Source organism: Rattus norvegicus, chromosome 2 (genome assembly GCF_021556685.1).
Source record: "Rattus norvegicus strain SHRSP/BbbUtx chromosome 2, alternate assembly SHRSP_T2T, whole genome shotgun sequence".
Taxonomy (NCBI): domain Eukaryota; kingdom Metazoa; phylum Chordata; class Mammalia; order Rodentia; family Muridae; genus Rattus; species Rattus norvegicus.
Window position 1 is genome coordinate 30,304,280 of NC_141535.1, and position 13,338 is coordinate 30,317,617.

General features: G+C 45.3%; 1 long non-coding RNA gene across 1 annotated transcript; it reads left to right on the plus strand.

Moving 5' to 3' along the window:
• The first annotated feature begins 6,223 nt into the window (after positions 1-6,223).
• LOC147996006 (uncharacterized) lies at positions 6,224-12,499 on the plus strand. The gene is made up of 4 exons (XR_015670472.1): positions 6,224-6,330; positions 9,885-9,946; positions 10,599-10,730; positions 11,949-12,499. It is a non-coding gene; the product is annotated as an uncharacterized LOC147996006 (long non-coding RNA).
• The last annotated feature ends 839 nt before the right edge of the window (positions 12,500-13,338 follow it).

Sequence of the window (13,338 nt, forward strand, 5' to 3'; positions counted from 1 at the left end):
AGTGCTGGCACTAAAGGTGTGTGCCACCACGCCCAGCTCGGCTTCTCTCTTTGAAGCTCCTCTAGATCCGATGGTGATATCTCCTTACAGCTCTTTCCTTTTCCTACCTAAATATCCATATCAAAATCCAGCATTGAAAACCCACCACAATCTTCTCTCCTGTCACAGAATCAGACACTACCTCTATTCTCTGATCTCTGACACTGCTGATATCCCACGGGAGAGGGCACATCACAGGAGTGAAGATTCCATGTGTGGATTGCATGTGGACCGTCATAAAGCTGTTTTCCAATGGAATCAGCATTTTCACCGCCCTTGGCTTGTGAATGGACATATTTCTCCAGATAGAGAAACCCTGAGGAGTTTGGGGAAGGAGGTGGTTCAGTCATCCTGGTGTTTTTTTCTTAAAAAAAGAATTATTATTTCATTTATATGAGTGTGCTTGCCTGCCTGGTGCCCACAGGGGCCAGAAGACCGTATCAGATCCTCTAGGACAAGAGTTATAGGTGGGTGTGAGCCACTGCGTGGTTGCTGGGAATCAAACCCAGGTCCTCTGGAAGAACAGTCAGTGCACTAAGGTGTGGAGCCACCTCTGAGTCCCCGCCCCAAATTTCATATTTCCTATGTTTTATATTTTTCTCACTCCTAATGAATTCTGTAACATTCAGTATAACTCACACAATTCAGTGTAGCTACACAAAGTAAGGTGATGGGCTGGACTTGGGTGTACATGAGGAAGAATCAGTCTTGGTTTTATCACGGAGTTCTGACACTGGAACTAACCTGGGCATAGACATCCTCCACACTGACTATACCTTTGACACGGTAGCTACAATATGGCTGCCCTTCTAGTGTTTCCGTTGGGATGAGGTAAAGTTCAATGTGCAGCTATCAATGCTCACACGGTTGTCAGTGGGGCTGCTCAACTCCCAGAGGTTATGAGTGTTAGGCAGTCAGTGAGACTGTCCTGGTGTGCTTTGTCTCCAGACCACTTCTTAACTCCGTTTCTTCAAAATTGGTTCTTTTGGCCAGATGTCTGCAGCCACCCTGAGTAACCTTCTCAGGAAGTGTGCTGGCACATGCATGCTCAGCTGTCCCATCCTAGCAATGGAAGGGAGTTTGGACTAGATGACCTGTACAATTCTTTTTGACCTGGGTACTTGTGAGGAGGCATGGCAGAAGTCCGAGTTCCAGTGGCCGCAGCAGCGGCAGCATTGATGCTGGCCTGTTCAGCTGGGTAGAGTTAATCAGTAAACGGTTGCTAAGACAATATTTGAGAGGTGGAGACTAGTGAGTAAGGTGGAGTTGGAGCAGAAGAAAATGCTCTTTGAAAACAGCAGTTAGTAGGCGCATAAAGGAAGTTCCATAAAGCCCACATGCTCCACCTCCTCCCTCTGCCCCCCACCCCCACCCCTCGCCCCAGCCCCAGAACTTCATGTTCATATACCAAACTCACCTAGAAAACATGTTCTGGACTTAGACCACAACGGACCTCTGACTATACAGTTTCATTTAAAAAAAAAAAATAATGTGTGTTTGTTTTAGAGCAACCAAGGGGATTTTAATCTACTAGTAGAGACTAGTTCTAGGGAAGTGGCCCACAGGAGCTAGTTTCACACTAGCGCATTGAGCATGTGCTTCTTATAATGCAACTGACTAATAGCCTGAGAGTAAAACTTTCTGAGGTGCTCACTTAACCCTTCCCCATGGGCGGAGGGCAGCGGGTACTCCAGTATCTCAATAAAAGAGGTGGGCTAGGTCAGATTTGGCAGTGGTGTTTCTCTAAACTCTTGGGCCCCCAAACCCATTGCTACTTGAGCTTATGTCTTCCATTGTTGGTTTTCAATAAGAACCAATCCAGTACAGAAGATGGATTGACAGACCTTCCTTTGGAGCACAGGACGACGAGGTGGGAACAGTCTCGAGTTTTCCCTAACAAAATAAGTGCTTTGTGTCCATCCATGATTTCTACTCTGATTCAGGCTATACTGGTGTTCCATAGAAAGGTAGGCATGGTATTTAGTTTTCCAAAATTTCTCCAAAGTTTTCTGTTGGATAGGTTTTTTTTCCTTAAGAGAGAGAATGAATCTGTTGCTTTAAATACCTTCATGTTAGCCATCCCCCCCCAAATCTATTAGTTTATCCACATTTTTGTCAGACAGGCTTTATGGGGATCATTTATACAAGACATGTAAATGGATCTCAAAAGACAGAAGAGGGCAGAGGGGGCCATTTGGCTTAGGACCTTATATACAAGGGTGGGGCTCAAAAGTTGGTCTTTAGTAGGAAACTTGCTATATCCATACACTGACACACTTGTACACATAATACACACACATACAACACATACACACTCACACAGCACTCATATAAACACCACATACACACACACACCTCACACACCCATACACCATCAATATACACACTCACCACACACATACTCATGCACACCACACACATACACACACCACCCTCACGCTCTCACTCACCATGTAAGGTGAGCTAACGTGTCTAGTTGTACAGACCGTAGTTCTTTCGTTCCTAAGAACATCACTTGCTGTCTTCAGAAAGTCAGATGTCAAAGAAGTCTTACATCATAGGCTATGGATGTATCGGAGCTGAAAGTGGGAAAACTTGGGCAAGCATTTCTCCTATATAGAAGAATCTGTTTGAATAGAGTCTGGCTAGTTTTACTTCTGGTTTCAAGAGTTGGGAGATCTGACAAATATGTAGAATGTTCCTGTTTTCCTGTGTTTACTACATGTGTGCTCATCCCCTACCTATGGATTTGGGGAGAAAAGGATTTTTAAGAAATCGTTGTCTAGTAGTGGTTTGTGCTTTCATTTATGATGATGATGATGATGGTGGTGGTGGTGGTGATAGTGGTGGTAGTGATGATGGTGGTGGTGATGATGGTGGGGATGGTGGTGGTGGGGATGGTGGTGGTGATGATGGTGGTGGTGGTGATGGTGGTGATGGTGGTGGTGATGATGGTGGTGGTGATGATGGTGGTGGTGATGATGGTAATGGTGGTGGTGGTGATGATGGTGGTGGTGGTGATAGTGGTGGTGGTGGAAGTGGTGGTGGTGGTGATGGTGGTGGTGGTGGAGATAATCTGAGGGTATAATGTGTGTTAAATAAGTTCTCTATTCCTGAGCTGTACCCAGCCCAGAGGATCGTCTTTTACAAACGATAATAGATCATGGTTACTGTTTACCTAGGCACTGTGTTAATTACTTCATATACAGCTGACCAATAGCTGTACATGTCTGTAATGAGGACTATTTTGGGAGATTGTGGAACCTCGAGGAGATACGGTCTAGGTTAGGGAAGTGAGTCACTGAGAACGATCCCAGAGGTATGCTATTTCTTGCTGGTTCCTGGTTGGTTCTGAAGTGGATTGTTCTCACCCTATGTCTACAAAGCAATGGTGTTCTGCCCAAGCACAAGGCCTGAGCAACGAAGGACATCATGGGGCAATAATAAATTATTCTTCTTTAGAAGTCATTTATGCCATGTATTTTGTAATAGCAATGAAAGAATCAGGGGTTTAGTAACTCCTCAGAAGCACACCACAAAACAGGTGTCATGAGAAACCTGACTTACAGATGGAGGACTGGGGTAATAAGAAGCTGAGACCGCACCTAAGGGTGAGGACATGGTAGTGAGTTGCCCAGGTAACCACAGTCAGTGTCTGCTGATGCAGTCATCTATTTTCCAGGTCAAGATAATTTTTATGAAATCAAATTCAGGAAGTGAGAATGAGGTCCAGGGTCCTACAAGCAAAGGCCAGGAATGGGCTTAAGATGATGGCTGACTCCTTTCACCTTAAAACTAGATTGTTTAGGTAACGTGTGTGGGAACCCTAGATTAATTGAAATAGCTTATTTGAAATAGTCAACTGGGAGACCCTCCTGCAACTTTAAATTTTTTTTTCAAAGCCAACTTTTAATGACCATTCTAAAATGCTTTAACCTCCTTTCTAGCCCAGCACCCACCAGAGGTCGTGGAAAAGAAAGGATACAGGGGAAGGGGACCCACTTAGAAATGGTTCTTTGGAGAAAATCCTATCAGCATTGTCAGGAAATCAGCAGTTCGGTTCACAGGAGTCAGCAGCGGCAGTTAGATCCACTCACAGACACTTCATGGACACACCCACAAACACGAATCAGCTGCAGTGGTCCTGCCTAGCAGAGACAGCCAGGTCTCAGCTGAGGTCCAGCAGGAGAAGTTCCGGGCCGTGCCCCTCTCAGCAAAGCAAAGATCAGCATCTTACAAGTGCATCACACAGCTAGTTCTATAAGCAAGCCTGGCTCATCCCCCATCACTGCCCCGTCCAGCCCGTCCTTTTATGCTCCCTACAAACATCACGTGTCCTTCTCAGGTCTTGCCTCAGCTGACATCACTCTGCCAATCACCCGGAGTCCTCGGAAGCGTCAAGAAGCTGCGGCACACCCCCGGAAGTTTGTTCGTGCGTAAGGCAGACCAATACACGCATGTTGTTAGTTAGCGGTGAATCTCTCGCCACGTGTCCTTTTACATACACGCTAGCAGAACAACCTTTCTCCTGTATCAGCTTCGGTGAGACATTCCTTCACTTTTTTTTTACCTCAGCAAAACACCATTCAACGCAACTGACTTTCCAAACCCTTAAGTTTCCCTTTCACCCTTCCACGCCCATGCACTGCAATTCTCCCCCTCCAGCCACACAAACTAATGGGCCCCAGACACCGATGCATATAAATCCCAAACACAGAGAAAGCTAGAGTGGTTGACCCGGTAAGCAAATTGCTTCCTAATCTATCTAATAAACTTTGAGGCCTGAGCAAATATGGACTCCCTGTGAAGCCTACCTCCCCACAACCTAAGTAAACACAGCTTCCAATGTTGATTTTGCCCTCCGGGCTGAGGGCTGTCCCAAAACTCGCCCAGTCCTATGCCTATAGGGTTTGTCTTGATGGCAAGGAACAGATGTTTTTTCTGGGATCCCAAGGCCTAAGGTTGGTTCCTGGCCAGGATATTTTCTTAGAGTTGGAAATACCCGTCCTCTTCTCCCTCACTTTCTTTGACTCCCACATCTCTGCCTTAACGCTGCCTCATTCTCAGGCTGCTCTGTGGCACTGAGACCTCGTGAGGGTCTGGCCCAGATCTCCCCCGTTTGCCATTGGTCTCCCCATTTCTGAGGCTAGTCCAGAGGAACGTGCCATCAATTGACAGCAAAATGACCAAGCTAGTTTCCCATACAGCACACTTTCCCAAAAGTCAAAGAGATTGCTTTACTTGAAGTAATTTTAACAAGGCTTTGAGTTTGAGAGAAAATTTCTTTCCTGGTGGCAGGACTGAACCCTGTGCATGTGTGGCAAGTTTTCTGTCATTAACTTACAACTCCAACTACAAAGCCCGTTTTTTGATTCCAGACTCTTAAACATATTTTATTTGGAGACAGGACTGCCCGATGTCACCAAGGCAACATCCCATCTTCTTTGCTTTCACTCCCAGGTAGCTGGGATGGCAGGCGATTAAAGGCCACTGCAATTGTCTCCTTTAAGTTTTGAATTTGAGATATCTGCTTTTCTATCACAAGCCAGGCGAGGAGGGCAGCATTGTCACCTACATCTCACAGCAGCCTTAGAGGCTGTAGCCTTGCTAAAGTTCAGAACTATTTGGGTGGAGATAGAAACTCAAATTTCTATCTCCATCCATATTAACTACCCCTGCTTCCTGAGGCTCAGGTTAGCATTGTGTATGTGGGGTGGGAGAGCCAGGGGTAGGGAGGAGTCCCATGAGATGCTGTTTCCTGGACCTGACACAGCCTTTGCACTCACGAGCTCACATCAGCTGTACTTATCTGCCCAAGACCTTCACAAGATCAAACCAGTGACCCAAGTCAGCATCCCAACAGCCAGTACGAATTGGACTTGGTCAGAATTCAAAAACAGGGAGGACATGAAGGGTGGAGGAAAATGTTGGGGTGCCTGGAAAAAGTGTCAGGGTTAAGTTGGGGAAGATATATATGATCAAGATTCTTTGTTTATGTGCATGAAATTGTCAATAACAACACACACACACACACACACAAAACAGATTAAAAATTCCTACTTCCTGTCACCAAGTCCTGTGTGCATCCTGTAAGAGAGTCCTATTTAAGTCATACATCATTGTGGGATGATGTCACAGGTGAGGCAGGTACAGGATAGAAGGAGGCCTGTCATTGGACGAGAAGGAAGGATGGGTGGGAGAAAAGTTTGAAGGAAGAGGAGGAGACTGGAATGGAAAGGAAGAAGAGACAGGAGAGAGAGGGAGAGAAGCCGTGGCAGGACAATATGGCAGGTGACGTTAAGATTCCGTTCTGTGTATTTACAGGTTGTTATTAATGTTCTTAAGGGATGGATGTGTATCGGGCTTTGTATGTTTAGGTGGGCAATTATATCTTATCAATTGGGCCAAAGGTTATTGTGTTGTGTGTTCTTTCATGTGTAGACTTAAGTGTAATGGAGTGTGGGGCAGCTACGGAGTCGGGATGTGTGTTTCTGGCATGGAAACCTGCCTTGGGAACTAGATAGGTAGAGAGATTGCTGACGGCTCAGAGAGGCCTTTGGCAGTGTGATATGGGATGGAGAAGAGCAGGTGAGACGCTTTGCTGACTGAGAATTAAGATATCCAGCTTAAGATATCTTGGGGCACCGTGGTATAGACCTAGTGGGGGATAAAAGACAGTGATTTATTTTTTAATATTTTTTACACTTGATCTTAGCCAAAAGGCCGAGAAGCGATTTTAATTTTTTTTTTTACAACAACACATCATCATAAAGTTCTTTTTCTTAGTTATTTCTGAGAGTTCTCCAGATTCCGTAGATGAGACTGCAGCTTGCAGTGTTGAAGAGTACTGAGACAGCAGGTGGCAAGACCGCCTCAGGCTGGCCACACTGTCTGCCTCGCCCTGCGGCTCCCTGTGGATCTTGCCCTAGGGAAGTGAAGGGAGGGACTCACCCCTGACTTACAGTTCTCAAAGAGACTAAAGCCAGAGCCCCAGCGATGGAAACGAATTATGTGATTGTACTGAACGAGTCACTCAAAGGCAACTAATTACAGTCATCCCGGCCCTTTGTAATCTTCTTAACCTCTCCGGGCTTCCTGGCTCTCACATTCGTGGCGTGATTATAACCATCAGCTGGGATGGTGACTAATTCCTTCAAGCTGTTCCTGTCTGCATGCTGGGCATGTTTGCGAAGGGGACCTATCACTGTAAAGCTTACCCCAAAGGCCGATTATTATTATTATTATTGCTTTTATAGACGTAGCTTAACGCAATGCTGGAACATGGTTAATGCCCTATAAATGGTGCTTATGACAATTAAAAATCTAGGTCTGCCCAAACACCTGCTGAGCAGGTAATTTTCGAAGTACTGTGGTTACATCATCACTTGGGAAATCTGTGAAAGGTTTTTCAAAAGTGGCCACATCCGAAACTCAGAAAGGCATCTGGCAGATGAACTACTTTGCCTTCGGTGACCTTTTGTATTTGCTTTTATTATTATTATTGTCACCACTACCACCACCACCACCACCACCACCACCACCACCACCACCACCACCACCACCACCACCATCAAAATGACAGACTACCACCCTAAATTTACATACACTTCATAAGCAGCCATAATTTGGGGACAGTATTAATGTGCTATACTCAATGAGGCAAAAGAGCTTTTAGTAAGTTTTCTGGCACCATCTTGCATTGATCTGGCCATTCCTGAAGGGCACCCCAAGCTGGTGCGCGTCTGTCCTTGCCCTGCTTAATTACAGAGATCAAAGAGCTGTCAGTGGAGGCCTGACCCACCCCATAGGTCCTGATCTATCAGGACCAAAGGACTGAAAGTTAAATATCGAATTCTTATGAGGCATAGAGTGGGCCTTGGGTGCCCAGCGAGCTTCAGCCTTCCTGACTCCCACTGTGAACATCCGTTTTTTGAGCTCTGTTCCTCCCATTTTAAAGCTACTTGGAGATTTCTGTTGCTCTGATCTCTAGAGAATTCGAGGCCAGAGGGGGACTGGGTATCTGCATTTAAACATTCCTTGTGAGCGTGTGTACGTTTGTATACGAATGTGTGACCGTGGGTGCCTGCACGCCACAGGGGTTTTGGGGTTTTGAACTCTGGTCTTCAGCCTTGTGTGAGAGGGACTTTTACCCTGTGAGCTGTTTTGCTGGACCAAGACAGCTGGGTTTTACAGACAAGGGATAAGGGCAAGGAAGTCTAGCTTGACCAGTCTTATATTACTACTGGATGCTGGGGTCATAAACTAAGTTGGCGCTGCAACATCCCTACAAATGGACAAACCGTTGCTGGTCTAAATCCTAAGCAATTGGTTTCTAACAATTATAACAAGCTTAAGTGTAAACCTCAAGTCAACGATGTGGTTAAAAACAATTTTGGTCTTTTTCCCAAGTGAGTTTTTTTTTTATCGCTATTCTTTTCATGAATTTAATCCTAATGACTCCTCACTCAGTTACCTCATCACAGGCAGGCTCAGGTGATGTCTGTAGCTGTCTGCCATCATCCAAACTCGTTTAGAACACAAGTTATCGTATTTGCTCTTCTAAATCATAGATTACACCTGTTAAACAGTAAGTTCAAGGTAAAAGCCAATACATCAATTATAAACTTGGAGTTTTCATTTGTGTGTGTTCATTCCTGTAAGAGGTCAACAATACATAGGTACTTTTTTAAATGAGAAAAACTAGCAACATAATGTTCCTTTTCTATTTTTTAACATATGTTTTACTTTTGCAGTTTACACCATTGAACTATTCCCCCAGTCCTATACATTAACAGGCAAGATCACAGGCTTGCAGTTTAATGAATGAAAAATTTCACTGTCTCTTTTTCGGTCATGATTTATTAGGTTTATTTCATGATTACTACTAAAACCAATTTTGCCCTGTGGAGAGGACAGTGTTAGTTTACTTCAGGTTTACACTCTGGATGAGATACTGAGTCTGAACTTCCCCCAAAGTTTGAACACTATGATCTAAACCACAGGCCAAGAACCTTCTCTAGTATAGGGAAAGGTCCTTTGAACATAGCTAGGCTCGTGATCCACACACTGATGTCAGCTGGCTTTCTGTCACTGTAACAAAAATACTCAAGATAACTAGGTTACAAAGACAAAAGGTTAATTTGGGCTCACAGTTTTGGAGCTTTCCAGTCTGTGATTGCATTGGTCTTGTGGTAAGGTATTTACATTGTTGTGGGGGTAGGGGTAGGGGTGGGGGCGGGGTAGGACGCAAGGATGCAAAGTTGCTCACCTTGTTGGCAAGAAGCAAGTTTAAGAAAAAAAAAGAGGGAAAGGCTTGGGGTGTAAGAGAATGTGCCCAGGGGCTGGGGATTTAGCTCAGTGGTAGAGCGCTTACCTAGGAGGCGCAAGGCCCTGGGTTCGGTCCCCAGCTCCGAAAAAAAAGAACCAAAAAAAAAAAAAAAAAAAAAAAAAAAAAAAAAAGAGAATGTGCCCAGTGATCTAAAGACTTTCCATAAAGTGCCAGTTCTCAAATGTTCTACCACCTCTAAAAAGCCTTACCTTGAGGACCAAGGTAGTAGCCATTCCACATCCAAACTAAAACACCTCTACAGTAGAAGACAGACTAATAAGAGGAAAAAACAATACATATACACCCTCATCTTAAGTTACACAGAAGACTTCAAAAAATGAAGACCAAAGGGACAGGGAAAGCCATGTCTCCTGGTGATGCCTGATGGAGAAGTGGACATCTGAGAGGGAGTGGGATTGGGTAAGAAGCTTAGGATATAAATGGGGATTAGAGCGGCCTGCTTGTCCAGACTCTTCTCTGCATCTTCAGAGACAAGATGCTTCTCTTCTGTAAACAGGACTCGCAGCTCCCAAATGAAGTTCTTGTGACCTACTTTGGGGAAGAAGAGGGAGGGAGCAGGTGAGGAAGCGCTTTATGCTTCTGCCATGGTCTCTCATGAGGAGGTGCTGTGTCCCAAACCATGGGTTTTTTGTTACTTCTCTGATTCTTTGCTTATTTCTCTTCTTTGATACCAGCATGCCTTGTCCCAAAATTACCAGAGGGGTGGGCTTTATGTGTACTCCCAGGCTGGTCTTTAATTCCTGATGTTTCTGCCTCGGTCTGCCCTGTGTAGAGTTAAAGGTGTGTACTATAGGAAGCTAAATGTCCCTCGTCATGCATATTTATTTAATTAATTATTTATTTTTTACATGTGTATGGGTGTTTTGTTTGCACCGAACTGGAATTCCTACAACCCCTGGAACTGGTTGTGAGCCACCACTTAGTTGCTGGGAACTGAAATTCACGTCTCCTGCAAGAGCAGCCAGTGCTCTTAATTGCTGACCTAACCACACTTTTTTTTTTTTTTTTTTAAAAACCACGATGGTTTCGATGAGAATGTTCCTCAGAAGCTCTGGCATTTGACTCCTTGATCTCCAGTCAGTGGTGCTGTTTGGGGAGGCTTAGGAGGTGTGGCCTTGCTGGAGGAAGTGTGTCCCTGGATCCAGCTTCCAGATTTCAAAAGCCTGTGTGATTCCCCAGTCTACTTCCTGATTCTTGCTTGTGGTTTTAGATGTGGGCTCTCAGCAGCCTAAGCCACCCTGCCTGCCTGCTGCCATGCTTCTCTAAGCTGGTGATGGATTCTTGTCCCTCTGGAACTGAAGGCTTAAGTAAAAATTTCCTTCTGTAAGTTGTCTTGGTCATGGTAAGTAATCAAGAGCAACAATCGAGCCAGTGGAACCTGAGGTTTACACTGATTAGTCTAGGTTTTTGGGAGCCCAAGGTCCACCGGTCTCTGCCCTCCCAGGGCCTGGATCACAAAGGCAAACCACCAGGCTTGGCTTTTTACAGGCCGGGGAGCAAGCTCAGGTTGTCATGCTGGTAGGGCAAGCACTTTATCCACAGAGCCATCTTCCCCATATCTCGATTAGAAGTTTTTGATACTGGAAAGACTCAGTGACTGTATTTTCCCTATCAGGAGGTGTTGGGATGGAACAAACCCTCCATGTATCATTTGGATTCTCAAAGGTTGATTGAATGCATTTATCAGTGTAATAATTGTTTCAATGCCAGTCTGGTATACCTTTCTCTTTCATTAAGACTAATCAGCCATGACTGTAGGATCCTGGGTAAACCTTCCTTTAGCACTACAGGTTTCAAGCATAGCCTAGTTATAACTGGGGCCCCATGTGGCCCAGTCTTGTGGCAGTTTAAAGACACTTTTAGCCAACAGAAACGTGTTACTGATATCAAGTAATATTTTTGTAGACAGGGTACCAATACATGACACAGGCTGGCCTTGAACTCACAAACCTCCTGCCTTAGCCTTCTGAGTGCTGGGATTACAGCTTCGTGCTACCAAACCGGGCTTCAATGCTTTCTTTTATTTGATATTCATCCTTTAGCCCAGGCTGGCCTGGAACTCACCATGTAGCCTACCCAGGCTGGCTTCAAATTCTTGGTAATTCTCCTGCCTCAGTTTCCAGCGTATTGATGACATGGATATAAGCCCCAACACCCGGTGCTCATTTTTAAACTAATGTCTAGACAAACAGCATCAAGAGAAAAGGACGTGTATTCTAAATGTATGTCTGAAACCCTGTCTATCTGTTTGAGATGTTCTCAGAGTACTCAATGCAGGAAAGAGCCGCCTCCCTCCCTCCTCCTCGCCACTGCCCTCTCAACTCCTAGCCAATAGACAATCTCAGGGCCTAACAGGCAAGCACTGCCCGGCTATACCGGGTGTGCCAGTCCTCTCCACTCCTTGTTTCCTGTCCCTTCCGGTATGAATCGTACAGGGTCAGAGACTGGAGTTGAATGAGCAAAGACCACTTAAGAATTTTTTAAAAAAAAAGAGATGTGTCTAGTTCTGTTGCCAGACTGCCCTCGAACAGTAACTCTCTTCTTTCACCCTCCCACAAAGCCCACGCTGCAGCTGTGTGTCACCCTGTCCACGTAAAAACCACCTCTTCGTACGCCCAGAGGAAAAAGAGATGGCGCGGACACTTGCTGGTGACTTTCATCTCATAACCTGGAAAGAAACAGTTATGGATATTGGAGCATCATGACTTTTGTATCTTTAAAGCAGCACGTTTTCTTTGTGCCCTCCAGTGGCTCTAGTGGACAGAGAAGAACCTTAAATCTGGACATGAAGAACTGAACAGAATCCATCAAAAGCCAAGGGCACGCAGGCTGGAGCAAGCTTAGCGGACCAAGATGCCTGAAGGAGTCCTGTGATCAGTCCGGACTCATTCCCATTTAATGGCATCTTGGAGGCTTGTACACAGCGGTTCTCTGGGCCCAGTTCAGCCATTGGTGGTCACCTGTCCATGACCAATGGCCCCTTTGTTCCACTGGCTGCCGCTGAGCTGTGCTCAATGTCCTTTCCATGTTGAATATAGACTCAGGTATTGTGACCGAGGGAAGGAGTTTGGTGGGGAAAAGGACATTTTAAAATGTGTGATTACTCTTGGCTATTGCCTTTTTTTTTTTTTTTTTTTTTTTTGCCTCAGGGGACCAGAAAAACAAGTTCAACCAGTGTCAAACCCCAAGCGGTATGTGATTCTGTGTGTTCCTGTGCAGGCCGGGTATAATGAACTGCCAAGAGCAGGCTATATTTGCAAGTGGCAGGCTCAGAGGGAAGGCTTCCTGATTACCCCGAGTCAGCTTCTTAACACGCCTAAGAAATAGGCATCAGCCCTCTGCCAGGCTAATCTTCCGAGAAGGGTGTCTGGTGTTGCGTCTGGAGACAGTTAGGTGAATTTTAGTGACTGTTGGCTTTCTGATCAGTGAACTTCCCCGCCCCCCACGCCACCTCTTTTCTCCAATTTCATGGTCCAGTTTCCTAGTTCACTTCCTCTTGCCTGTCCACTCTGTCAAACACAGTCTCAAATGACTGGCATTCTGTCTTCATCAAAGCCAAGGAGGGTTTTAGGTTCACTGTGTTTTCTGGTTAAAAGTCACTGGGGTAAATACTTTTAACTGTGGAACTGTGCGCAACAGCTAGACACACAGTGCTTTCTTACTTGGAGACCGGGAAGGAACTGAACTTCGGGGGGTGTGGGTGGGGGTGGGTTCAAAGGTCCCAGGGTAGGCATCATTAAAGGAATATAAATTTAGGATGTAAAATCCAAGACTAATGGATACAAATTGTATGTTCGTTCTGACAGAGAGAACGCTTAGCAACTTGCTTCAGGAAAACCCCAATAAAATGCAGAGTAGATTTTCTAGCCATTTCCCACTTTCATTTTCTCTGGAGTCAGTGACCTGTAAGCTCCCTCATGACCCCTGGTATGCAGGGACCCAAGGGCTGT